We start from the raw sequence: 27,995 nt of genomic DNA on the forward strand, positions 1-27,995 counted from the left end.
CGTGATGTTAAGTAAAAATGTCGGGAGAGTTGTTGAAATTTCCTAATATGTTATAAAAACGAATCGGGCATTTTAATTGTATTAAAAGTCCTATATAGTTAGAACAGAAAGATATAAATATATAAGAAAATAATAATGATAGAATGTCAGAAAGTAAAAGAAAGAAAAACAAATGAAAAAAAAGGCAAACAACCCAACCCCCCCCACCTGGCCCAACTGGGCCTAGTGGCCCAGCCGGCCAGGCCACCCACCAGCCCCGCTGGAACCCTAGCCCACCCCCTCGCAAGACCCTCCCTCCCTCGTCAGCCCCCCCTGGGCGCCGCCACTCCCCACCTCTCGCCCCCCACCCCCACGAGGGCCCCACCCCACGACAGCGCCCCCACTCCCTCGTCTCGGCCCCCCCATCCCCACCGACACTCCCTCCCATCTCCCGAGCCCCTCTCCCCCCCACGACCCTCCTCCCACGGCGGCCCTCCCCTCTAATCCCGCCGGCGAGCCGCCCCCCCACGGCTCCTCTCCTCCCCCGGCGGCCCCTCCCCTCACGGCCTCCTCGCCTTCCCCACCTCGCCTCCCACCTCGGCCCCCTGCCTCCCGCCGGCGGCCCCTGCCGCCTCTCTCCCATCGCCCCTCCCCTCCGACTTCCTCTCCTCCCAGACGGCGCCCCGCCCCGCCAGGCCCGGTTGCCTCGCGCGACGCTGCACGCGGCTGCCATCACCGCGCCGCGTCTCTCTCCCTCAACCGAAGCCCCTGCACCGCCTCCTCCTCGCCGGACCGCCCCGGCGCCCCCGGTGCCACCGCCATCATCTCGCCGCCCTCTGCTCTCCAACGGTGGTGAGCACCACCGGGGCTCCCCCTCTCTCCCTCTAGAGCTCCTGTAGGCCACCGTAGCTAGCTCCCACCGTAACCAGTCTTTGCTCGCCGCCATGGTCGATGTAGATGGTCTCAGCACACCAAATGATGGACGAAACTGCGTTTCCGATCCGCGCCGTTGTTTCTGGCTCTCGTCGGGCAACTCTGGTGCGCCACTGCGGGGGAAAACGTCGGCCACCGCATGCTGGGTCGCTGACCCGTGGGTCCGCCCCGTTAGAAATTAACATAGCCATAATCGGCGATTAATTAAAATGCTATTAGTCACCGACGACTGGGTCCCACCTTGTTAAATAATCAGTAGATTAAGAATAATCGTAAGTAAACTACAGTCACTAACGCGTGCGGGCTGTTCACTATTCCAGTGGATAAGCCCGGCCCAGTCAGCATGCTGACTCAACACGCTGGCCCACCTGTCAGCCTGTGTTGACTGGTTCGCTGACCAGTGAACGGGGGCCCCAGGTCAACTTCTGCCATCCCTTTGGGTGCACTGGACCGGGTGCACCCAGCAAATTCCTTTTTTTTCAATTAATGTTAAATCTGATAATTAATTTTAGAATAAATAGATGCTCACATGCACGTTCCCCCTCTAATTAAATTAAATTAAACTGATTTAGCCGTGTGTCATTGACATGTGGGTCTCATCGCACTTATTGATCTGTTTAAGTACTAATTAAATAAATAATAAATGTGCCGATGACGCATGGGACCCACTGGTCATATTTGACCAGTCAACCCCTGTTGACGGTTGATGTCATACTGACATCACCATGATGTCATATTTATTATTCTAATATAATTAAATCTGTTAATTCCTAAATATTATTAATAAAACTTTGAAAATTAATATTAAATAATCCGTAAGTCAGATCAAAATATTTTCAACATGAAAGTTGATCAGCAAAGCGAGCCGAACCCGGATACATGGTCCGTTCGTCTGTCACGCGTCCCTAGCATAGCAAACATGGAACTTTTCCATCGTTTCCAGTATAACCGGTAGTAGCCCGAGACCCGGAAAATATCGTCAGATATTCTTCCGACCCGTCTATGACGGATGTTGCTGTGTTAGCTCATGTCTAGCCTGCATCTTTCCATGTCATGCTTTGTGTTGCATCGGTGCTATTATTTATTGTTTCTTCCCCCTCTTCTTACCGGTAGACCCCGAGACTGACGCTGCTGCCGGGTACATCTACGACCCTGCCGATCAGTCCTTTGCCGCAGAGCAGCAAGGCAAGCAAACTCCCCTTGATCATTCCTATATCGCCTATGTCTTTCTTCCTACTGCTTGCATTAGTATTTTGCTACTGTTGTAGTTAGCTCCTATATCTGATGCATAGCCTGTTTTTGATGAACTGCTATTTTCAGTCCTGTACCTTTAACCTTCTTAGTATAGGTGGAGCAGTCATCCCCTCTGACCCCGTAGATCAGTTGCCCTGCTTGTTTTCAAATCTCGATCTCTGATCGACGAGCCAGACCCGACACATCACATTCACCCCCCCTTGTTGTACGACGCTACAGAGATACTATCGGGTACCGAGGGTGACACCTCGCTAAGTACTCCTGATGATATCTCTATAGTATAGCTAGTCGGTCGTGGTTATCGAGGGTGATTCCTCTTTCACCATTCCCGATGACGCCTCTGTCGTGCAACCCCGCGAGTGTGGGACCCCCGAGGGTGATTCCTCTAAGCCCACCTTGACGGGTACATCGTTCGGGATCCAACGAGGGTGATACCTCGGATTCCCCCCCCCCCCCGATGTTACGACCACACAGTTACTCGACCATGTTACTGGGTTTTGGTGATTAGTTGTAAGACGGGTGGATTCCCGAGAGACTGTGTTGTGGGCCTAATTAAAATGCTAATGGATTTGGGTATTTGATCTGGGTTGGTCGGAGACCTTTTCGCACTAACCGGCTACGCGGGAAGAATTATGGGTACTCGGCGTCGCGGTATCAGCCGAAGCTTTTCAGATGCCAGCAGTGTAGCGGCGCGCGCCCGAGTGGTCCCGAGATGCATCGCGCTTGTGATTAAGGGATGCTAGGACTGACGTCGGCCGCCCACGCAACGTGCAGGAGCGTGAAGGGGAACTGGGCCCATGAACCCTTTGTGCTTAGGATTTAGACCGGCGGGCTGGCCTCTCTGATTAGTCTTAGGTGGGGCTGCGACGTGTCGATATTCCGAGGCCGGGCAGGACCCAGAAAAGTATGTCCGGCCAGAGTGTTATCGAGCGTGACGGGACATGTGGTGCACCCCTGCAGGGATGAAAATTAACTATTCGAATAGCCGTGTCCACGGTTACAGGACGACTTGGAGTTGTGCCCCGATCTTATACAACTACAATTATTACTTAACTGGATTTAGTTTGCCTCGGGATTGCTTCCTCGCAGGGAGTCGAGGGGGGATCCTTAGGCGTGACCTCACTTTAATTTTGCTGCAACAATATGACTATAAATGTGTTACCCCTGTTCTACTCTCGTCTATTGCTGCAAGACCCTGAAGATGCTAGTCTTCGATAGGACTAGGCCTTCTCTCTCTTTTCTCGCATTGCTGCAGTCAGTCCACATATAACCCCCTTCTTTGATACTGATGCATAATTAGATTAGTTCTGATGTAAGACTTGCGAGTACTTTGGATGAGTACTCACCGCTGCTTTGCTCCCCCCTTGTTCCCTTGATCCGTTTGCTGCGACCAGATGATGAAGCCCAGGAGATGGAGGTCCCCGCCGCCGACGACTGCTACCCCGACGGTGCCTACTACTACGTGGAGGCCGCTGATGATCAGGAGTAGTTAGGAGGTTCCCAGGCAGGAGGCCTCGCCTCGTTCGATCGTTGTATCTTTTGTGCTAGCCTTCTCTAAGGCACCCCATGTTTTATGTCTGTACTCAGATATTTGTTGCTTCCGCTGACTCGTGTGTTTATCGAGCTTTCGTATTCTAGCCCTCGAGGCCCCTGGCTTGTAATATGAAGCTGATGTTATTTTATTTGTGTCTAGAGTTGTGTTGTGATATCTTCCCGTGAGTCCTTGGGTTTGATCGTACGCATTTGCGTGTATGATTAGCGTACGATTAAGCCGAGGGCGTCACAGTCCTCCCTACCGACATAAGGCATGATTCTCTTAGAGTCGCCGCATATGTGGAGCAAGACAACGAGCTGGCGCGTCAGGACTCTTTGGATGCCTTGGAAGAGGCACGTGACTTAGCAGCGGCTCGTTCGGCGATCTATCAGCAAGATCTGCGGCGTTATCATAGTCGTCGGGTGAAGAGTCGGACCTTCCAGGAGGGCGATTTGGTGCTTCGACTGATACAAGATCGGGCAGGCATGCACAAGCTTTCGCCCCCTTGGGAGGGACCTTTCGTTTTCAGCAAGAACCTCCGCAATGGTTCTTACTACTTGATGGATCTTCGACCTGATCGACCGACTACGGGGGCTGAGTCAATTCGCCCTTGGAATATTGCCCATTTGCGGCCTTATTACACTTGAGTTCTTAAAACTCCATGCTCTGTAAGTTTTTCAGTTTTCATTACGGAATAATATAATGTTTCCCTGACTCGGGGGCTTCTTCTTTAAGAAAAAGAGAGAGCAATTTCATCCTGTTGCGACCTTATGAGCCGACAGAACATGCATTAAGGATGGGTGCACGAGCTTTCTGACTCGCCTCCCCCTGTCGCGACCGTATGAGCCGACGAAACCTGCATTAAGGGTGGGTGCACGAGCTTTCTGACTCGCCTCCCCCTGTCGCGACCGTATGAGCCGACGAAACCTGCATTAAGGGTGGGTGCACGAGCTTTCTGACTCGCCTCCCCCTGTCGCGACCGTATGAGCCGACGAAACCTGCATTAAGGGTGGGTGCACGAGCTTTCTGACTCGCCTCCCCCTGTCGCGACCGTATGAGCCGACGAAACCTGCATTAAGGGTGGGTGCACGAGCTTTCTGACTCGCCTCCCCCTGTCGCGACCGTATGAGCCGACGAAACCTGCATTAAGGGTGGGTGCACGAGCTTTCTGACTCGCCTCCCCCTGTCGCGACTGTATGAGCCGACGAAACCTGCATTAAGGGTGGGTGCACGAGCTTTCTGACTCGCCTCCCCCTGTCGCGACCGTATGAGCCGACGAAACCTGCATTAAGGGTGGGTGCACGAGCTTTCTGACTCGCCTCCCCCTGTCGCGACCGTATGAGCCGACGAAACCTGCATTAAGGGTGGGTGCACGAGCTTTCTGACTCGCCTACCCCTGTCGCGACCGTATGAGCCGACGAAACCTGCATTAAGGGTGGGTGCACGAGCTTTCTGACTCGCCTCCCCCTGTCGCGACCGTATGAGCCGACGAAACCTGCATTAAGGGTGGGTGCACGAGCTTTCTGACTCGCCTCCCCCTGTCGCGACCGTATGAGCCGACGAAACCTGCATTAAGGGTGGGTGCACGAGCTTTCTAACTCGCCTCCTCCTGTCGCGACCATATGAGCCGACGAAAACTGCATTAAGGGTGGGTGCACGAGCTTTCTGACTCGCCTCTTCCTGTCGCGACCGTATGAGCCGACAAAATTACTCGTGTTATGATTTGACCTTGGAGATTTTTATCCTCACTGCTTATTCGTTGAAACTGTTTGTAGTTCTTTTATTTTCACAGATAATGTGCTCAAGGTTTTCACCCCTGGCGGATTGAGCATTTCAGGCGATTCTGATAAGAATTAACAAAATATTTTAAACCGCCTCAAAAGCGGTATAAGGGTTTTTTGCAGAAGATGTCATCAAAAGATAGTACTGACTATTACATGGCTCTTGGGCCAAATTCAAGGAAAATCTATTCCGCTCAGTCTTGGCGTGAGCTCTGACCGGCTTTGATTTGTAAATCGCCCAAGACCCAATTGCATCTGGACAAAGAGGCAAAATCGTCTTCATCGGTCAAGATTGATGCCAGGTCTGTTTCCCAGTCGAAGGGATTCTTGGGTCGCCGAGGGATAAGGTTGGTCACCACGAAGGTTGGCGGGCTGATTTTCTTATTCTTGTCATCATAAGCCGCCTGATATTTTGTCAAGTCAAGGCTGGTGGCGAGTTGAGTTGCGGCCAGTCGAGAATCCCTGACAACCTTCTGGTAGTCTTCTTCCACGAACTCCGAGCCGTCATCTTTAAGCTGAGGGAAGCCGGCAGCTACTTCTTCCAAATTAATTTCTGGAGCATATGCCAGGCAGCGACTCAGAGCCGTCAGGACACCCTTCCGGGCGGCTGATCGGGTTAACTCGCCGATCTGGGGAGGCAGTGTGGATAGATATCCAAGCACCTTCTTGATGGAAGTTATGGGCTCCTTCGCACCTATCACAGCTTTGACGGTCAGCACACTGCCTGTGTACAGTTGTTTCGTCAGTGTATAGATCGCCTTCAGCATCAACACGCTGTCGTCTTGCAAATTGGCGACTCTCGAGCCTGTGATTAAATAACCGATAAGTTAAACATTAAGGAATTTGCCCAAGGAAGAGGACAAGATTGAAGAGTTAGGTAAAGCTTACCAAAGATGGCTTGTGTCATGTTGAAAATATGGCGCTTTAAGCCGGATAGCTCTTGCTGCACAGTTGCCAGCTTTGCTTCTGCTTTTTCGGCTCTCGTCAAAACCGCGCTCTGGTCAGCCTGAGTTCTTTCTAACTCGGCTTTGAGCTTTTCCAGTTCAACCAGAGCCAACTTACATTTGTCTTCCGACTGAGTTCGAGCATCTTGTTGGTCAGCCAAGTTTTTCCTTAAGTCGCCCAGAGCCAGTTCGGTCTGGGCAAGGCTTTCCTGTTCAAAATTTAAAACAAAGACAAGTCTCAGAATTATTGCAAGGCAATACCCCTGACACTTGGGGGCTAATGTATAATTTCTCAAGGGAAATTATACAGAAATCAAGACCCGGGTCATCATTTTACTGATGACCCGGCCCTTGGGGGTTACTGGTCGCGAAGCTTTTAAAAGACCCAGCTCATCATTTTACTGATGACCCGGCCCTTGGGGGTTACTGGTCGCGAAGCTTTTAAAAGACCCGGCTCATCATTTTACTGATGACCCGGCCCTTGGGGGTTACTGGGAATAATATAGAGTATAAATTTTACCTCATGCTTGTTATTTAACATCTTCAGCAGATTCTTTTCCATCTCATAACTCGCTTCCAGGCGACTTGCGAAGCCAGAACAGAGTTCTTTAAACTCCAGACCTGCATAGTCAGAAAGTTTCGCCTTGGAAGGCCCAGACTCGGGAATTGATGGAGAAGGGGATGCTATATTTTTGGAGAGGATTGTCGCTGCCGGCTTGGAGAAACCAAAACCAGTAATGACCACAGCATCTGGGTCATCAGCTGTCGCCATTACGACCGGTGATCTAGGGACATCCGTTGATCCTTTGGGCGACTCAGGAGGATTTGCTTGAATTCTCGGCTCGTTTTGATTCGGATCTTCTTGAGTCGGAGTTGCTTTCCTTGGAGGTTCAGAAGTGGCATCAGGGATTGATCCACTGGTTTTCCTCTTTTTGGCTTGCGCCCTAATAAATGAGATAGGCGTGTTAGAAAATTAAAAAGAGTGCTATTCTCAAGGATCAGGACAAGAAACTTACCCCGGGACTCGGATCATTGGTGGAAGGGTCGACATCACTGAGTCGCCAGAAGTAGGGGGAGAATCCTGTAGAATTTGTACACCGATAATAACAGGCGGGTTATGACTGTGATCCAAAGCAACACGAACAATGGTTGCTCAAATAAAAAAGGAGGTACCTCGCTTGGTTTTCTTTTGTTCGTTGTTGGCAAGCCAGGTGTTAGGTCGCCAGAATGACTTCGCGTTTTCCGTTTCAAGGCGTGCTACGTTTTCTTTAGTAAGAAATTTGGGTCCAAATGGGCATTTGGATGTGAGAGAGGTACTTTTCCACATATTCGCCGGGCCGGCTTAGGTGGAGAAGGAGATGAATCGGAGGAGACGGAAATTACCTCGACAGAGTCTTCCTGGCTTTCGTTATCTTCATTCTATTATAGGAGGAGTGAGAGATAAATAGAAGTTAAAAGGTAATAGGTGGCGAGTGAAAAAGAGGACGGATTGGTACCTCGGAGAGTGCGTCGCCAGCTTGAGATTCGTCGACTTCAGATGGCTCGGCCGCAGCCGATTTACCTTTGCCTTTGTTTTTCTTGGAAGGCGGCTTAGCACTCTTCATGGCTTGTTTCTTAGGTCTCCGAGACCAGAACTTGTCGCCTTTCTGGAAAGGGATGTGGCATGAAGTCACGATGACAGTAAAACAGATGGAATAAAAACTGAGGGCGAGTTAGTCTTGGTTACCTTGGGCGCCGGGTTAATCTTGCAGAAGGGCTTAAGGCCGATTTGGCCCCACTTTGCTGTAGGCTCGCCGGTCAGCTTCTTGATGATGGCGACAATGTCTTTTTCTGTTAATGCTGTGTGAAAGTAGCATTGGGGATGATCCAGAGTACCGTCAAATTCGCACATCAAGCCTTCTCGGCGGCTCAGAGGAAGGATCCGCCATTCGACCCAGCAGCGGATCAGGTCAACCCCGGTGAGACCGTTGTTAGTCAAGGATATCAGTTCGGACAAAATTGGGACGAATTCCGACTCTTCTTCCTCGGTGAGCTTGTCAGGGAGCTTGAAGTTGACCGGAAGGCGGCTTGGCCTGTAGCCCTGAAGTTTGTTCTCGCCGGCAGGGGATGTTTCTTTGCAGTAAAACCAAGATTCACCCCAGCCTTTGGGATGGCTGGGCATAGTGAGTGCAGGAAACGGACTGTCCCTGCGATGCTGGACGTTGACCCCGCCGAGTTCCAAACTGGGGCCATTGTGGAATTCTGTCTGGCGATTCAAGTGAAAAAAGTACCAAAACAGGGGGACGGAAGGCTCGATCCGCAAATAAGCTTCGCAAAGGACTTGGAATTGACTCAGGTTGCTTATGGAATTGGGTCCCAAATCCTGGAATCGGACGTTCATAAAATTCAGGGCGTCTCTAAGGAATTTAGATCCGGGCGGCTTAAAACCCCGTTCTAAGTGTTCCACAAAAACTACTATCTCCCCTTCCTTGGGGTTGGGTAGGTCTTCTCCTAACCCGGTGCGCCATCCAATGATGTCTTGAGGATCCAAGCAGCCCGCTTTCACGTAATTTGCCAAAACAGCATCATCGACTTTGGTGGGAAGCCAATCGCTCTTGAAAACGGCACCCATGCTACAAATAGGCAAGAAAATGGTATTACATGTCTCGAACATTTACTATGTGAGTCGGGACTAGCTTCGGCTTAACCCGCCGGTTTGGGAGGCCGGGTTGGGCTGATGTGGCGACCTATCGGAGCAGGGCTATTCTCAGAAGCGACGCTACTGTGGGTGCTAAAATTTATTCTTTCCGAAACACTAAGGGAAGGACGAGGTTTCCAAACAGCTTTTTGCAAACAGTGAAAGAGGAATGGATCTATTCAACAGATATAAAAGCTTACGGACGTGGCTAAAACATGAACGATGTGCGATCAGGATGGTGCCTCGTGTTTGAAAAGACTAGTCTATTTAGAAAATTCGCAAGGGCACAGATGGATAGGATTGTTCGAAGCACTAGGTGCCCTAATGGCGCTCGGACTAATCAGTTCGACAGTTAAGATGGTGACGAGCATAGAGCTTCGGAGCTATGGCAATGGCGGCGGCAAGAACAAGAACTAAATCTACCCTTAAAGAAGGAAACAGCGGCCTAACCTGAAGATCTTGGTCGAAGAAGATTGGTGATGATGGAGGCTGTTGGAGAATGAGGGGACCCTCGGTGGCGGTGGAGCCTGGCGACGGCGACGACGTGCGGGCGGCGCTGGAGCTCCTCGAACGGCGCCGGAGCTCTTCGAACGGCAGCGGCTTGCGGGCGGCGCCGGAGCTCCTCGAACGGCGCCGGAGCTCTTCGAACGGCAGCGGCTTGCGGGCGGCGCCGGAGCTCCTCGAACGGCGACGGCTTGCGGGCGGCGCCGGAGCTCCTCGAACGGCAACGGCCTGCGGGCAGCGCTGGAGTTCTTCGGACGGGGGTGGAGTTTGTGGCCGGCGGCGAAGCCTTCGGGATGCGGAGCGTTTTTCTTCTCGCTGAGATGATGGTGGAGGTATTGATGGGACTGGTAGGTGGCCAGTGTCAGCCCTGTCCCTTCCGCCTATTTATCAGGACGGGCGCGGGGATCGAGGCACTATGAGCGGGAACCGTCGAGGAAGGAAAGATTCGCCATGATGGCGCCCGAAAATTTTGGGATAATGACGCACTAAAAGATCCGTTGGGATTGTGTTGGAGTTCCCGAAAATCGTGGGCTAAGGAAAGTACTGATGGGAAATGCGTTGGCGGCTCAGAGACTTTTGCCGGTACCAGTTGGCGAGTTAAGATTTCTGGTGTACGGAGGAACACAGAGGAGTGAATCGCCTTCGACTAAAATGGAAGCATTGGCGTGAAGATTCAAGTCAATTTGGGGCCTAATGTTGGGGATATTGCCTGTTAAAGTGACCCGCCGAATATGGGCCGAGTTACTGTTAGGGCGATTCATCCTTTAAGGCTAGTTTGGCCTCAGCCTGGGCGGTTCGAAGCTGCAGGATGGTTATGATTTATGGGAGGACTCTGGGTTTGGCAAGACGGCGACTTAGAGACCGCTGTGGTCATGATTTGTAAAAAGGAAGGGACTCTTGTAAACCCTAAGGCTTCGACCTATATATAAAGGCGAGTCTGGAGGGGGAGAGGTAGGTTAGAAATCATCGAGTACTAGGTTTAGGCGAGTTACGCCTTCCTTGTAATCGAATCCACATCAATACACACAAAGCAGGACGTAGGCTATTACCTCTTCTCGAGGGGCCGAACCTGGGTAAATCGCCGTGTCTCTCCCGCTTAACCCCTTTGAGTCGCCACCAAGGTGCGATGGCTCCAGTACTAAGTCCTTTCACGAGGACATCTGCCGTGACAAAACCACGACAGCCAACACTCCTTCGTATTTGCGCCTTCGAATTCCGCCGGTTCCTTGGCGTTTGCTAGACATTGTCGCCCACTCCCTTTCACCTTTACCGGATCAATTAACACCGGTTGTAGATGTACGGGTGTAGGTGATGTTGTCCTTGTCTCCATTACAGTCGGAGGCGACAAAAATTTCTGCTACGCACGTTTCATTTGGCGATGCAAAAATTCCAACCCGAGTTGAGCTTCCTGACTTTTCACCTGAACTAGGCACCGATGCAGATTGGCCTCCTTCACCCTCTCGGCCATGCTCGACAACCTTCACGCCTGAGTTACAGCCTATTGCAACTTCTCTTGATGAGCGAAGCCCATCCGTTCCACCACTTAAAGATCCTCCACGTAGGCCACCAACAGCTCCGTCCCGAACTGGGTAGCTGCTGCTATTCTTCGGCCTTTCTGGTCCATCTCCTTCATGAGTCCCAAACGTAGCACAAGGGCCACGGTTGCCACTACAAGCCGTTGCGCTCATGTCTGCTTTTGCATCAGCGTCAACAGAAATACCATCTGTGTCTATAACATCGACACAAATTTCAGAATTACCTCTCGCATCAGTAGCTTCGACACGAGTTTTGGGATCACCCCTCATGTCTGTAGCAAGGTCGCTTCTCCATGGCCGAGCGCATGCAATGAGCGCTTCCTTCGCTCCTGCAAAGATAACACTTACACCCATAGCATGATGTAAGTTTCGGAATCACCCCCCGCATCCGTAGCATCGATACGGGTTTCTAAACCATGATGTTGAGAGCAAACTTTTTCTTCATGGAGTGCGGCAATTTATTTAGCCGACACTTCAAGAACTGGATCCTCCTCGTCCACGATTTCACACATCAACATCATGTCACCTTCATCTCCTTGCTAGGCCATGAGCACCTTCTCCTTTGGGGGATTCTTGCACTCCAACTTGAAGTGCCCCATGATGCCACAATTGTGACACTTGATCTTGCGCTTGTCGAACTTCTTCTTCTTCTTCGGGGCGCCATCGCTGACGTCCTTTTGATTTTGTTCGTTTGGCACATGATCTTGGCGAGCGTAACTGCTAGAGCCCTCACCTTCTCTCCTTGAGTCCAGCGCCTGCCACTGAGCCCGCGTGAGCATTACAAGCTCATCGATTCTCCCGTCCCCGAGGCTGTACCTCATACGCTCGTCGTGAGCCTTGTAGCGCCCGACGAGATCATCAATAGACAGTGTCGCGAGATCGATGCACTGCTCGATCGCCGTGACAATTTGTAGGTACCGGGGAGAAGCCGCGCGCAAGAACCGACGGACAACCGAGGCCTTCATGAGGTTTTCTCCAAGTGCGCGGATCCGATTGACGAGAGTAGCAACCCGTGAAGCGAACACGTCCACGGACTCACTTTCGCCCATGACCAAAGTCTCATAGTTCCTTAAGAGAGTTTGGAGATTGGCTTGCTTGACGCGGTCGTGTCCCTCGAACATGAGCTTCAAGGTATCCCACACCTCCTTCGCCATTTCTTTGGCGATCACGTGTTGAAGGACATCCATCGGCAACACCGAATAAATTGCCGACGTCGCCTGCCGATCCTTCCGATGCTCAGCTCCCTCCTTCTTGAAAGCGTCGCCTCCTGGATCGACTGCATCCCACAACACGTTGGCGCGGAAACCACACTCCATCAAGGCCTTCCAGACCCCGAAGTTCTCGCAATCAAATTGTGGGTACGACAAACTCGCCGGAGCAGCAAATACTTTAGCCGCACCGGAGTATGCCGCCAGCTGCTTGGTCTTGTCGTCGTCCGACATGATCTCCCGTACGACAATCTCTTGTTACGCAATCCCGGGTCCGCTAACACCAGCGTTTCCGACCCACATGCGTCAACAGGCCCAACCGGAGAGCAACACCGACTTATGACAGGCCTTGGACCCTCTCCTCCCAAAAGACTAGCCTTTTAGGAGGGGACACCCTCACCCTTATAAGTCGTGTTATGTCTCCTCCCACAACCGATGTGGGACTAAATCTAACAATCTCCCCCTCACACATCGGTCACCCATGGGCCCGCTAATACCAGCGTTTCAGCCCACCTACCATGACCGACCACCCGTGAGTCCACCGAGATTTATTCTAGACACCTGGGCTCTGATACCACTTCTTACGCAATCCCGGATCCGCTAACACCAGCGTTTCCTACCCACATGCGTCAACAGGCCTAACCGGAGAGCAACACCGACTTATGACGGGCCTTGGGCCCTCTCCCCCCAAAATACTAGCCTGTTAGGAGGGGACACCCTCATCCTTATAAGTCGTGTTATGTCTCCTCCCACAACCAATGTGGGACTAAACCCAACAATCTCCCCCTCGCGCATCGGCCACCCATGGGCCCGCTAACACCAGCGTTCCAGCCCACCTACCATGACCGACCACCAGTGAGTCCACCGAGATTTATTCCGGGCACCTGGGCTCTGATACCACTTGTTACGCAATCCCGGGTGCGCTAACACCAGCGTTTCCGACCCACATGCGTCAACAGGCCCAACCGAAGAGCAACACCGACTTATGACAGGCCTTCGACCCTCTCCCTCCAAAAGACTAGCCTTTTAGGAGGGGACACCCTCATCCTCATAAGTCGTGTTATGTCTCCTCCCACAACCGATGTGGGACTAAACCCAACAATCTCCCCCTCCCACATCGGTCACCCATGGGCCCGCTAACACCAGCGTTCCAGCCCACCTACCATGACCGACCATCCGTGAGTCCATTGAGATTTATTCCGGGCACCTGGGCTTTGATACCACTTGTTACGCAATCTCGGGTCCGCTAACATCAGCGTTTCCGACCCACATGCGTCAACAGGCCCAACCGGAGAGCAACACCGACTTATGAGAGTCCTTCGGCCCTCTCCCCCAAAGACTACTCTTTTAGGAGGGGACACCCTAACCCTTATAAGTCGTGTTATATCTCCTCCCACAACCGATGTGGGACTAAATCTAACAATCTCCTCCTCACACATCAGTCACCCATAGGCCCGCTAATACCAGCGTTTCAGCCCACCTACCATGACCGACCATCCGTGAGTTCACCGAGATTTATTCCAGGCACCCGGGCTTTGATACCAATTGTTGGTCCAGACCCGACGCCGAGTACTTTCCGACGACGGCAATGACTGACGACGGACGACGACGAAGCGAAGCAACGCTGAATTACCGATTGGTCAAAGCTAGCAGAAATAGCTACGTACGCTATGCATCGTACGTACACCGACCGGAACACAAGCACATCACGCACTCATATAACTAGCTTATCGATCTTTGCTTTGATCGAATCACTACAAGTAGAAAAAACGCACGGGAAAACTTGTGTTATTCCCAAAGGTTCATATCGAGCCTTGTTTTGCTTTATTGATCAACTCACGGATTGATTACAGGTCAAGGATACACGCATATATATATATAGAGTAAACCTAGATATCAACAATTCTACTCGGTTTGCCAATACTAGTCCTATTAGGATACATGCACGTACATGAAACCGGACACACCGGTCGACGAGGTTAAGTTGTGTTTAATTCCAACAGAGGAAACTTCTCGTCATCTGGGTATTTGTCAATTGCGGTGGAAGTAGTTGGTGTTTTGTTGTAATGGGTCGTTCGTCTCACCCAGGAACGTATGCACGCATGTATTGCACGACTTTGCGTTGGACTTGCATGCACTACTGATGGGTTATATGCATTTCATTCGTGTAAAGACTCTGTATGTGCTCATTTATATGTGTATCCACTCGATACTGATGGGTTAACTAATCTTCTTTACACCAGAGAAGGGGCCATATACTCGGCAGAGCCCCGTTGGACGGTGGTGATCCCAATGGACTCACTCATGACTGTAGCCCACCTCTTCCGTAGTGCATTATGGCTACCGCATGGGCATGAACACATAACAGCGGAAGTGCATTATGATGTATCCCAAAGGTGATCTTGTGGCACGTGACCAATATTTATCCCATTCCTGTAATGCAAAGACTAGAATAGTATATATATGTAAAAGCATCCACAGTGGCTCATACCTGTAGGGTTACATTTAAAAAAAATTGCGGTCGTCCTGCAATGACTCATTCTTGCAGGACTAAAATATTATAAATTTTGGACTCATAAATTTTTGATCTCATCGAACTACGCCAAATTTTGAGAATTTTTAAAATTCCTTCGGATTTTTCAATCTATTAAAATTCAAGAAATTTAATTAATCTAACTTAAGCTTAAATTTGATTTGGAATTAGTTTGAATCTAGCTTCATATTTCGGGGTAAAAAAATTCGTATGCACTGAAATTTCAGGAATACCTAATTAGGAGAAGAACTTTTGCTCAAGCCCTTCGTCAGTGGTTCAGTTCTGCCCTCAATAACCTTTGCTAGGGGTTTGACGAACCCGCAATACACATTATGATTTGACAAACTTATTATTATACCCAGCTGTACCGGAAAGAAATCCGAGTATTAATGTGCAACAATTACATAACATAACCCATGACTGACGCATTTTTTTTAAAAGGAACCAGCACGAGCTCTGCCTTTTCATATAGAAGAAGAAGAATTGATCAGTTAATAAGGAAAACCGACCGAAAACCGATACAACAAAACGATTCACACACCGACCCCGAGGCCGCGCATCTGCCGAGCCACCAACTCCGTTGCCCGAGCAACCGAAATCGACACTCTACAACCCTATTCCGGAGCCGCCGCTCCTTCTTACAACCAACAAAAACACACACCGATCCCGAGACCGCGCATCCGACGAGCCGCCAACTCCATCACCCGAGCAACCGAAGCCGACACCTAAACTGACACGGCAACCCGAGCAACTGACGCAGATTTTTTTTTTGGGCTGCTGATAAACACCTAAACTGCAAGAACATACAATGTTTACGCCTCATCTTCTTTTTAATGATAGAGTAATGACACAGTACTTGGTCTTTTCCTTGTCAAGGTGTAATGTGACGTTATATGCAAACTTATTAAAGAGCTCATCGAGCACGGATTCACCAAAATGGCTTGAAAGCAGGGGCTCCATCACTGCTCTCAAGCAGCTTGCGACGTTAATCCCACTCTGAACACTGTCGTGCACATCATTGCCCTCCGAGTCGTTATAAGGATCCCAATTGGTCTCGAACAGTTTGATGTGAGTCAATTCAAACTGCTGGCTCTGGTTGACCACTGCCTTAACTTTATCCATCGATGGCCCATAAACAGGTAGATTAAAAGAGTCCAGCTTTTCTTTCTCCACGAGGCCCTGTTGTGAATAGTATGCATTAACGAAAATTTAGTTTGCTCAACTAATTATTAGAAGTATGATAAACCCTTGCGTACCTCCTCAACAAGAGATTGTACAGACTGTGAAAGTAACCCGTATAGACGGTTGAGACTTGCGCTGTAGACATCATCGTGTTTCCTCCCAAGAAATGTGAGAACCATTTGTCCATTGGCAACTAGTTCTTCATGGCGCAGCTGGAGGAACAACACCATGTCCTTCTGAAACTGCTCCTGGTACATTTTCACCACAAAGGGTGGGGTAGTCGCTCCAATGCCGATGTTTCCTTCATTGGGATACGGTCTTTTCTTGCCGTCTAATCCATCAGGAAGCTGTGTATAACATGTAGCGTTTATTTTCAGATATTCTGATGCACATTGACATTATTTTGGACTGTTTACTTAGCTCCGTCAATTCAGCAATATTCAGTATTAAATGTACGGATGTGTAGGATTAAAAATAAAATTATACACGTAAGCTGTGTGCTATTGGTGCTGGTACCCTAGAGCGCCACTGCAGGCAATATGATGAGTGAAAGAGATGAACACTCCCACAAGGCAAAAGTCTTGTATAGTAAGAGCTGGGCAACCCAGCAATGTAGAAAGCAGGTATTGGCTCTCCCTTGTGATCCACATCAATGGAGTTCTTGAATCGTTGAACTGATTGGAAAACCCGGTTGAAGTCGTTTCCTGGTAAATCGTTGAGAAAGAACTGAAGCTCAGTGGGATGGCCACTGAATTTCTCACGGTGGCAGCGGACCGCTTCGATCACATTGGAGACAAAGAAGAGTGTGTTTTCACTTGAGGAGCAGCCTAAGTCAACAATTGTCATTGTTGGATGGAGGAGAGCCATGCACATTTCCTTCACAATCTTCTGGAGAACCGGCTTAGTTTCAACCAAAGCTTTTTCCTAAGATAAATGGAAGGGAGATGTTTATAAACTACTGAAGTAGAATCTACCAAACAAATTAGGAGTAGAACGGCAGGTATGTCCAGATTGTAGGCAATACCAATTGTGGATGCTAAAAGTTTTGAATCGAACCTGAAGCCTTGAGTTCTTGAAGTAGCTGGTCTCTTCCTCTCCTTTGGTCATATGGAACTCACGTTCCATCTCCATGGCTACTAACCTGTAAGAACTCTAGGCACAAGTTGAATGCACGGGTGAGTGTGCCATATAACCCTGTTAAATATAAAGGGGGAGCATGACTGTTTTTGGCTGAAGGTCCCTCTTTCTTCGGTATTATTTCACACAGATCTTCCTACTTCTCTCCTTACATTATTTGCCTATATGCAATTATGCATAGAGTTGTTAGGGCGTCCTCAAGGGCCATCACCACCCAGTTTCCTACCACGTTTGTGCACCAGATTTTTCCATATAGGAATTTCTGGAGAAATGTACCGTGGTAGCCAAGGGGGATACACCATTTCTCCACCTGAAATGTCCATCTAATTCATCGAACAAGTGGTGTGCGGACCTGCAGCAGCGACCTCGAGAAGCTGCGTTACACGTCAGGTGTAATGAGAAATTGGCGTGGCCAGTGAACACGGAGGTGGCTTGTTCACGTGGTGGGGACGGCGTGGTGTAAAAGAGCAGCCTGAGCCGGCACCGTGGGAGAGAGAGTGAGGCCAAGGAGGGCTCCGGCTATGCATCGTGGGAGCAGGATAGGGTTGAGCTGGCCGTGTCGGCCTTTTAAAAATCGGACCGACCAGAAAAACTGAGAACCGGCAGCTTGCCAGCCTTTTATAAAAAAATCCAATATTTTTTGGAAAACTGTGCATCGACATCTAACATTGAGGAAATGCATGCTAATGGCCGTATAAACAACCAGTCTAATAATAATTTCAAAATTAATTAATGATTTGTATTCAATAATATGTTTATTCGTTTGATCTGAGAGATAAAATCTAAAAATTCACCATAAATATTCCTTTTTTGGTGCAAATGAATCGATGAACTGACGGTCCGACAAACAAAAACTTCAACCGCCGGTTTGACTGATTTAGTTTTCCAAACTATGGTTCAAATAGAGCTGGCCAAATAGGCCATTTTTAACGTGACGACACACTAGCACATGTGCCCGCCACGGGACTAAATGGGTTGTGCCTTGCCCGTGACACGCCATGTGGCATGTTCGTCAGCCTCGATGAGGCCGGCTTCCAGCACGGCACAATCATTCTTTAATTGTTTTTACAAAATTATTGGCAAAAAAGCACGCGGGCCAGCCGATGCACGTGGCGTGTCGGTCCGGCTCGTTTATTTCATTTGGCGTGCCCATATCCAAAGATGAAGCATGCATGTCGTCGCAGTATGGCCCACTTACAAATGGGCATCCATGTGTCATTGTCATGCCAGGCCTGCTTACAAGTGTGTCGGATCGTTTTCGGGCCTGTTGGTTGGCCACATCTGCGTACAAATGAGAGAGCCACATGAGTGGATAAATGAATGGAATATGATGTGAGAACTTTATGCACAATTCACCAAATAACAAAGAAAATCGTGGAGTAAAAAGGGGGGGTGGGGGAAGGTTGTACATGGTAAAAAAAAATTGCAAAAAAAATCATGTACCCGATACTAGTTGGAGCGTCTACAACCAGGAGGGGAAGGGTTTGTGAGGGATCGGAGGAGCCAATGGAAGCTGGTGAGACGAGTGTGGACAGCAAAAGTGGGTTTGACTAGGGTTTCCTTTGAAGGGCTGAGGTATTTGTGAGGGCATTGGTGGGGCCGGCGGGGGCCCTATCGGGCCGATCCGATGTGGCACCCGCATCTGGGCATCCCCATATCTGCTCCAGGAATGCGTCTCGTATGGGGAGTGTCTGTCAATCTTGGCGTTTGGGCTGTCATTTTTTCATCCGGATACTGACCGGACAGCCCGTCCGAGTTTTGGCTGGGTATTGGGGTTCCGTATTTAGATGCTCTTAGAATCTAGATTATTACTTGAGAAAGAGAAAGTTATTTTAGGATATACATATGGATGTGAAAATCTATCAGCTATATATGTGCAAAAAAATTCGTGTTCTATGTTTCCGTTTTTGTAAAGACAAGAAGCACATGTTATACGCTCACAAGCACTCACAGTCCATCACAAGAAAAAATTAACAAATGGTAAAATAGAACTATCTATATCCTCCCACAACAATCTGTGGTCGCGAGCCGTTGCATTCCATACAAGGTAAATTTAGGACATTAATACTGGACATGATAGAAGCATTCTTATGCACTGAAACACGAAAGCCACCTGATTTCGATTCGTGGTGTTTATAATTATTGGTTACTGAAAGAATATAAATATGTGGATAAAAACGAGAGGGTCGTTTTGGCTCCCGGGTCTAGATGAACCCTATATCCTGATGGTACATTCATGCAACGAGATATGTACCTCCCATCATTTCCTGGCCAATACAACAATATAAAATGCGGAATACGCCGATGGGACGCATGTACGGCAGAACAACATGGAGCGAGGACGTTTGGCCTCCGTTACCTCCTGTAAGGAATGAAAAAGGTATGTAACCGAATTATCGCAGATAGGAAATACTTTATTGATTTCCACGTAATTACTATAAGAAGAAAGCAGTATGCTATGCAGTTGGTATGATTTATATCATAATTACGGTGTATAATGCCGTATTTGTCTAGCATGAGGCTAGTAAATTACGATTCTATAAGTTTGGTCATATTATTAATTTCACTATCTTTGATAAGATATTTAACTAAACAATTCTGGGTATGTACATAAAGTATTATGTATAATCAGACATTGCTTGTGAAATGAGTTCAACGAAGTTGTCCATTCGAATGGATTTATCCCTTGTTTAGGATAACTTGCTCTTACTTTGAGAATTTAAGAAATTAATTTAGTTATATCATTCATGGTTTTGTGTGACAAGAGACACACTTGAAATCATTTTATAAATGTTTCCATGAGTACCATGAAGTATCTATATAATACCACATAATGGTTGAGTAATCCACATATCTTCTGAATGTGTTCAAGGAAGAATGAGTGGCTCATTTAGAATTGTAAGGTGAGAGTGCCTTAAATTAATTTCCCCTATCACACATGTGATGCACATAAAATCTGATGACTTGGGAAATTTTGCAACTTGTTAAGTTATGACCAATAGAATTGTCCATAATTTTCTAATCAATCCCAAACCAGGATTGTAAGGCTTATAACCAAATATTTCGTAAGATTTAGAAAATTATTTTGTACGCAACAAAACTAAGTATGAATTGATTCATACATTCAAAATTTATTAAATATAATATCCAGAAAATAGGATATTGGACATTATACTACATGTAGTAGTACAACTATAGGCAAACAATATTTTGGGTATAATCGGGATATTACATGAGGTCTCCCATATTACTAAAAAATGAATTATGCAAACATATCATAGGCGCAAACGAATTGATCATTCTTTTATTGCACTATATTTTTGGTTCTCCTTCTCATGAAGATTTGAGAACATCATTTTCCAGAATAGTTCCGGTCGTATGTTTGCAAATTTTCAAATACCCCAATGAACTTATTTGCCTTTTGATAAACTCATGGTGTGGTTTGACCATATGTTTGAGGGTTTGGTAATCATATGTACGATATTTATGTAACCAAACATTTGACAAACTTAAGAGTTGTCTTTGTGATCATTTGGAAATGATCAATTCCCAATTAAAAGATAATTCTGTCATTGGTTGTCTTTAGCCTCCACTTCACTTTGAATCCATCATGGTTCTACTTTGTGACCACTGACTTGCATAGTATTCTCAATGCTAGAAAATATTTGAAGCACCCGTTGGGTGAATATGATGATTTTAAGAAATAACATGTTTCTTTACCATGAAAATGGTAATACCATCATAAGGATATGTAAAGTGTATCAAGGGTTTTCAACCTGATTTCCATATGAAAATGTCAGATCATGATATCTCAACTTCAAGTTGATTTTATAATTACCAAAATTGTAAGTTGCGATAGGCTTGAGGCCTTGAAAAATTATTGGGTGATCATTCCAAATGTGCTCATGGCAACATGTTTCTCTTAAGGGAAATATTGATGGTGAATAAATATTCGTCCATTATGTACTTAGTTTGAGAACTAAGTGAAGTTGGTGACAGATGAAATACATATGAACATACTTAGCTATTAAGAGAATATCCATGACACATATTCCAAAGGTGGAGTCATAGTGGCCACAAATGCCGCATGTGGATACAATGACTGATGTCATGGATCATCTTACAATAACTACTCCCACCAAATCATGCATTTACTGTATTTGGAAATGACAGTCATGCATTACTTAAAAATGCTAATGCATTTTATTTAATTTACTTCTAGGAGTAAAATAAAATATATGGATGAAATTATTTTGTTAAGCACAATCCGCCAAGGTGATGCTTGGTGAACATGGGGTGTAAACCTTCAATATAGTGCATGCGATAAAATCATTGCTAATGTTTTGGGCTTCATTCGTGAGAAAAGTGTGACTTTAGAGTCACGGCCAAAACATAGACTTTGCAATTCTAACATTGCTTAGCCACTATGAAAATAACAACCACAATGTGATGTGGATCTTGCAATAGTGTTTGAGATACTCGCTATAAATTATGGCATCCATCATGATGGATGGATGGCACTATAATTAGAAATAGTGACGTGGGCTCCATTTCCATGCATTTTACGAATGTAGTAGAAGGTAATCACAGGTATATGCAAATATTTTCATAGTTTTCTATAACATATTCAAGGAAAATGTGCGAGAACAATATTTACTATGAGAGTAAAATATTTTAGTGAACAACAACAATAAATGCTTCGGAGGAGCAAATACTAGTACGACTGATGCCTTATAGCCATATGTTACCTCTGTGGGTAAACCAGAGTTAATTAATTTATCTACAGTAAATTCAAGACCATCATGGTTGATATTGTAATGAATTTAGTAAAATTAAAGGGTATTTCAAGAAGTTATCTTTAAACCATTAATGTGAATCTCAAATTGCTAAATATGACACCTTAAAGGTAATCTCCAAAATGGAGTAGATCTCGCAACACTAGGGAGTATAATCTGATGAAGTCAGTAGACTCACTAGTAATGCCTTGTGTCATGACTTAGTAAAATGTGTGGGAGAGCACTTTATAAAACAATCATAATGTCGAAACGATAAAATGTAGGCATTATCAATAGTGGTGATAATCTGCAAAGCAGTAGATCTACACACTACCTTGTGATCCCAAAACATCAATTTAAAAAACAACACTTAGAATTTTGCATATCAATTCTTGCTTGTATCAAGCCAAAGGCTCAATTAAGATGAATTGATTTTTATTTACAAGAAAATAAAAATCTCAATTGCAAAAACAATATTGTTGTACCATTTGTATATGTTATAGGGATTGCAAAATGCAAACACATTGAACATATAATCATTTGTCTAACACATCAATATACACAATAACTGAGTACATTATGTAACTACACGGAGCTGCACAATCTAAACATGACAAGTACTAGTGTTACTTGATTGATCGATAGCTCATGTATGGGATATTAAACAAATAAATTTTGCTGCTGTCACACGCATGCGGATGGGCCTAGCAGAGTCCAGAAAAGGGACAGCCTGGCTGCCGGTGGGATAAGGAAAGAATAGATAGGACGGACCCATCCATCCCTAATCCTCTGACCGGCACAGGCAAAGACCTCCATGACTGCTCAGTCGCATCACCAGCGACGCGAGGAACTCCCACCGCGCTCATCCTCACCGGAGAAGCCGAGAGGCGGGGTCCCATGTGCCTGCACAGAAACCGGGCTGGCGGGAGGCCATTGCCGCAGCGAATCGGCGCAGGAGGCGGCGTGCTTCCTGTGGCGGCGACGGTGGCCCAGACTGCTGCGTTGCCTGAGCCGGAGGTGAGGCCAGAGTCGCAACAAACGACTCCTCGTTCTCGAGCTCGACCTTGACCTGTAGGTCGAAGATGGAAGGCGCGGTAACGATTGGAGCGCCGGTCTCCTCGTCCTTGGGATCGACTTTGACGTTGAAGTCCAAGGCGAGAGGCGCGACACCGACGAGAGCGCCTGTCTCCTCGTCCTCGGGCTCGACCTCGACGTTGAGGTCGAAGGCGAATGGCGCTGCAGCGAGGGGTGCGCCGGCTTCCACGACCGGTGGCGACGAGTCGAGTCCAGGGACAGGACCGAATCCCGGCGGCATGAAGTGCTCCGGGTCCTCGTCACTTTGCGCCGGCGTCGGCGTCGGCGGGTTGAAGATGGCGCCATGGCGTCATTATGTTTCCACTCCATGTTTGAAATTATTGCCAGCTCGCCACAAAAGAAGAGATATTTTTGCCGGTTGTGCCAAGACCTCCAGTAGTTGTTATTTTCCCCTTATGCTTCGACAATGGTTCCTCTCAATTTTTGCTATCTTCTGCATGAATTAGTTCGGAAGTAATAATAATCCTACGACTGAAAGATGTATACGTACTAGATGATAATGTGCGTATTTGAGCTGCTTATTATTCACTTGTGCTTTGACTAATGTTGTGTACTTTGCTATCAAATATTGTGTTCAGATAATTTATCTTTAGGTTTTTTCAAAAAAAAAAAATTATCTTTAGGTTCATCACTATGGAATATTTGGAAGAGAAAAATTGTCATTGTACATGATTATGTGTGATGTTAAATTTGTATGGTAAAGACTACCAAACGCACCACTATTCCGTACATTGTTTTGCTTGAAAAAAATGCCGAGTTGGTGCATCCTTGTTTGTTTTGTCCTAGTTACACACTATAACATTCGGGATTACATGGGCACAGCGCCTCAGGACTAAAGAAAACTGCCGCTATCAAGGAGACAGCTTGGTAAGCTACCTATAAAAAAATAATTTGCAAAGAAAACTACGGCTGGATGTCTCTTTGGCTGGATCACACCGACTTGACAACATTGACTACTGATGTGTTTCCCCACAAAGTAACTACAACGGCAGTTTGTACAGTGCTTCCTAGTTTCATTCTTCTTTGATGAACCATTATTCTGTACTTGTCTCTAACACAAATTTCCGATACATCACATTCCTCTATTAGATCATGCTATGTGACCGTGAGTTCCATTCACGCATCACTTCAATGGTACTCTCCTCCCACCACTTTGTCATCCTCCTCCAAGCCCCTACCAAACTAGATGTGATCCTGATATATGGACAACAAGCTAGTTATATATAGGAGGTCAGCTAGTGGCCAATGTAGTGTATGGGCAATTTCAAGACATCGTCATTGCCTCACCAAACATCACACGCCAACTATTGTGATCATTTAATTCTACCGCAAGTGGTGTCGTTGTCCACATTTATAGCGCATATGACAAGCCTAAGCAGAATGTTGCTGGCAGACTATGACAATGTAGCCATTCGGACATAGCAAATCATATATAGTGATGGATTCTTTATCGAAAAATACATCCATGGATTAGGTTTTGGTGAAGCATGTGTATGATCCTATAAGATCCGTGTACCCTATATCAAGATATATTTGGTAAACTTAAACTTCTGAGGTAGTTTCTATGACATTTGAACAATCCCCTCAATCGTACGTATATGAGTAAAATAGTGCTACGTTAATAACTAAATCACTTATTTGTAGTAGATTTTCACAGTTAACTAATGTAAAAACTTGTTTTTATATTCTTTATGACACATTGTATTCTTCTATTAAGAGGTTTTATATGGATCAACTAATGAACACTTCAAATACCATGATTTTCATCATCTTCATGATGAGTGCATCAATAAATGCCGAGGTCAAAAGTTTATATTATTTTTAGGAAAATTGCATCTCAATACATTGCACCTAGTTTTCTTGTCGTACCTGATGCATTCACACACTGAATATTTAGTTCGCATAAATAATCAAGTATGATATAAAAAAAACTAGCCACACAATAACAAGTCTGCAATCTTGCACTAAGAGAAGCATTGTCACACGCCACTTGAAATAGGTTAGCAAGGAATCTATTGTGATTTCCTCCCAAGGAACTGTATATTGTATATTCAATTCCAATGAGTAAATTGCATAACAAAGAAAAGGCCACTTCAGTCCATGCCAAAGACCTCACATTCGAGGGCTAGAATCAAGTTGACTGTCACGTAGCGCAAGGACTAGGCATTAGTCATGAGTGACTACCATCACTCAAAAAATAATGTGAGATCATTGGTTGACAAGGAGATGACTATAGAAGCCTCGTGACGTGAGGACACTAAATTAGACATTTGTGTATTGTGAAGGTCATATAGTAACACCTACAAACAGATCAACAACCAGACATGAAATAATGCTGGAGAAGATGAGATGACCTTAAGATACACACACGAAACAAAAAAGCTAAAGGTGGGCTCTAGAGTCACTAATAACCACAGAAATATTAATTAACAGTGTTTAAGTTCGTTCGCCATGTTTGAGGTTCGCTTGGTTACATCTTTGACATGACGAGGTTGTTTTGTCGTCAGAGGGGCACTGACGACGAGAGCGCACAGGGGCATCAGGTTGGAGGAGGATAGGCAGGGGAGTGCGTCTAGAAGTCGATTTTTATGGATATAAGGCAAATGCATCACGCCAAGAGAGGCATGCTACGGTGAATGCGAGCGGGAGAGAAAAGGAGCCTACCAGAACAATAGGGAAATGAAGTAGATCTTTTGGCAGGTCTGCACAACCATGGCAAAGACATAAACAAAATGAATCTTCCCTTAAGATTTCATTTCTATATATTTTGATTAAAAAGCATTTTTCTCCTTTTTGATAGCTTGGGCTTCATCAAGTTTTTCAAAAATAGCAAATCAACCCAAACGTGGTAAACGTTTGCCTTGACCGTTATTATGAAGGAACTTAAACACCACGAAAAATGAGAAAAAAATATACCACAAGACACTAAAACCATACGATTACAAAAGAATGCAAAAAAAGAAAAGAAAAACAGCAGAGGGGGTGCCCAAAAGCACGCACCACTAGTAATGCACTCCATCGGCATGCCCTCGGGACCACCCAGGGAATTTTGTTTCCTATGGACGGACTATTGTTACCCCAGCCAGTAGTGAGTCAGCCCCGCATACCCCTTCCCACGTAAGGACTTCTCCAATATTTTCCACGAAATTTCCCAATCCATCCCATTTCTTTCCCCTCCTCAAATCTCTAGCGCGGACACCCACCGTTGTCGTCTCTCCCTTTGCCAGATCCATCGTGGTTGTCGACAAGGGAGGCCATCCTCACGTCATCTCTCTCGCCATCGAAGTCGCCATTTTTTTGCCATCGTGTCCGCTATTAGAGGCCAGCCGCGTCATTGGGCCCGTCATCGAAGTCGCTTTTACCCTTGTATGTGTCTTCAAATTCATCGTCACCCTCGTGCTTGGTACACGGCCCGTGTACCTCTCTTCTCTCACATCCCTCATCTGTTCTAGGTCACAACAATGTCACATATTTGTTATAGCCTTATAGGTCACAAGAATGTTGAATCCTATGAAATCCATGGAATTCACATTGAAGTGTGACATATGTGTTTGGTTGTGCCTTACACAAACACACAAATTCTCTAATTTCACATATCTGTCAAGCTTCATATGAAGAAAGAAATCCATTCCGAACAAAATCCTGTGAAGGAAGTACATCTTAACTTCAAAGAATGAAAGATTATGAAAATTAAATTAGGATTAACATGGCATGTGGAATCCATGTTTCACAAAAGGAAAAAATGGTTTGAGGTAGAGCAACTAGGTATCCACGTGCCTTGTTGCTATCTCATAGTGGAATACATGTATCTGGTTATTGTTTTGTCTTCAAAAGCTGCATGGATCCAAAAAGAGTGTCAACGTTTTGGTAAAATGTTGATTTATTTATGTTTCATCAATTTATGGTTCAATATATGTCAATAGTTTAGCAATGTTCATGCCGGTTGTTCGTATAGTTTTACAATTTCTTATTCTTTTTTGTCAGTTGGAACACAACAGATGGAGTGCCCCAACTGTTTCGAAACTAGGGGTTTGTGCGCCGGTTATATTGCATTGGAGACCGGTTGCTCAGACACTTTCAATTCTGAATAAAATAAGGCACCATAGGTAGCCACTAGTGCAAGCCTTAAACATGACCAACATTCATAACAAATACCTGTAAAAATTGTCTTTAGTTTCATCTTTTCCATATACTCTTCCTAAATTAAATGTAGCGCTTACTATGTTACTATTGTGATCTTGCAATAGAAGCTGACGTGATGTGTTGTGCCCGAGGTGATGGATAGCAACGGTGAGATGATACTTATATGGCATGACAAGACCAATTTCAAAGACAGCTACTCGACTGCAGCCCTACCATATGGACGCATCCGAGTTAATGGGTGGATGGGAATACTGAAGGAGTGCAACCTAGAACTTGGATCTAGGTGGCTATGCTCAACCATTGGCATGCAATGGTTTTCCTTTTCTTCACGTCCATTCTACAAGGTGAAGACAAGCTAGTACTCCAATATGACATAGCAACAAGAAACATAGCAACAAGGCAATATCAATTGTCAATGACAAAAAAAAGTGCTTTTTCTTCATGGTGGAATGCATGTCTACAAGGTCACTGGGCAATATCGATTGTCAATGACCTTTTGAGTCATAGTGCCTTTTGACTATCGATAGCGCTTTAGGCTAAACCTAGTATTTACTGTTTAGGAATGTTGAACATGTTCAATCAAATTATGTTCAGTGGATACGGTAGGAAAATACATGAATGTAACAATGGATATCAATGTAGCATATTGCAATTTCTTATGTGTATCAATGTATTGTGTGCAAAATGCTTTCATGAGAGCAAACTGATGTTGTATTTTTTTTCTTAATTTTCCTGGACGAAGCTTTTAGTGGCGGGTGTCTAAAACAGCCTACCACTGATA

General features: G+C 46.3%; 1 pseudogene; it reads right to left on the bottom strand.

Moving 5' to 3' along the window:
- Positions 1-15,400: 15,400 nt before the first annotated feature.
- LOC123408005 lies at positions 15,401-23,291 on the bottom strand (annotated as a pseudogene).
- Between the last annotated feature and the right edge of the window lie 4,704 nt (positions 23,292-27,995).

Source organism: Hordeum vulgare, chromosome 7H (assembly GCF_904849725.1).
Source record: "Hordeum vulgare subsp. vulgare chromosome 7H, MorexV3_pseudomolecules_assembly, whole genome shotgun sequence".
NCBI classification, from domain to species: domain Eukaryota; kingdom Viridiplantae; phylum Streptophyta; class Magnoliopsida; order Poales; family Poaceae; genus Hordeum; species Hordeum vulgare.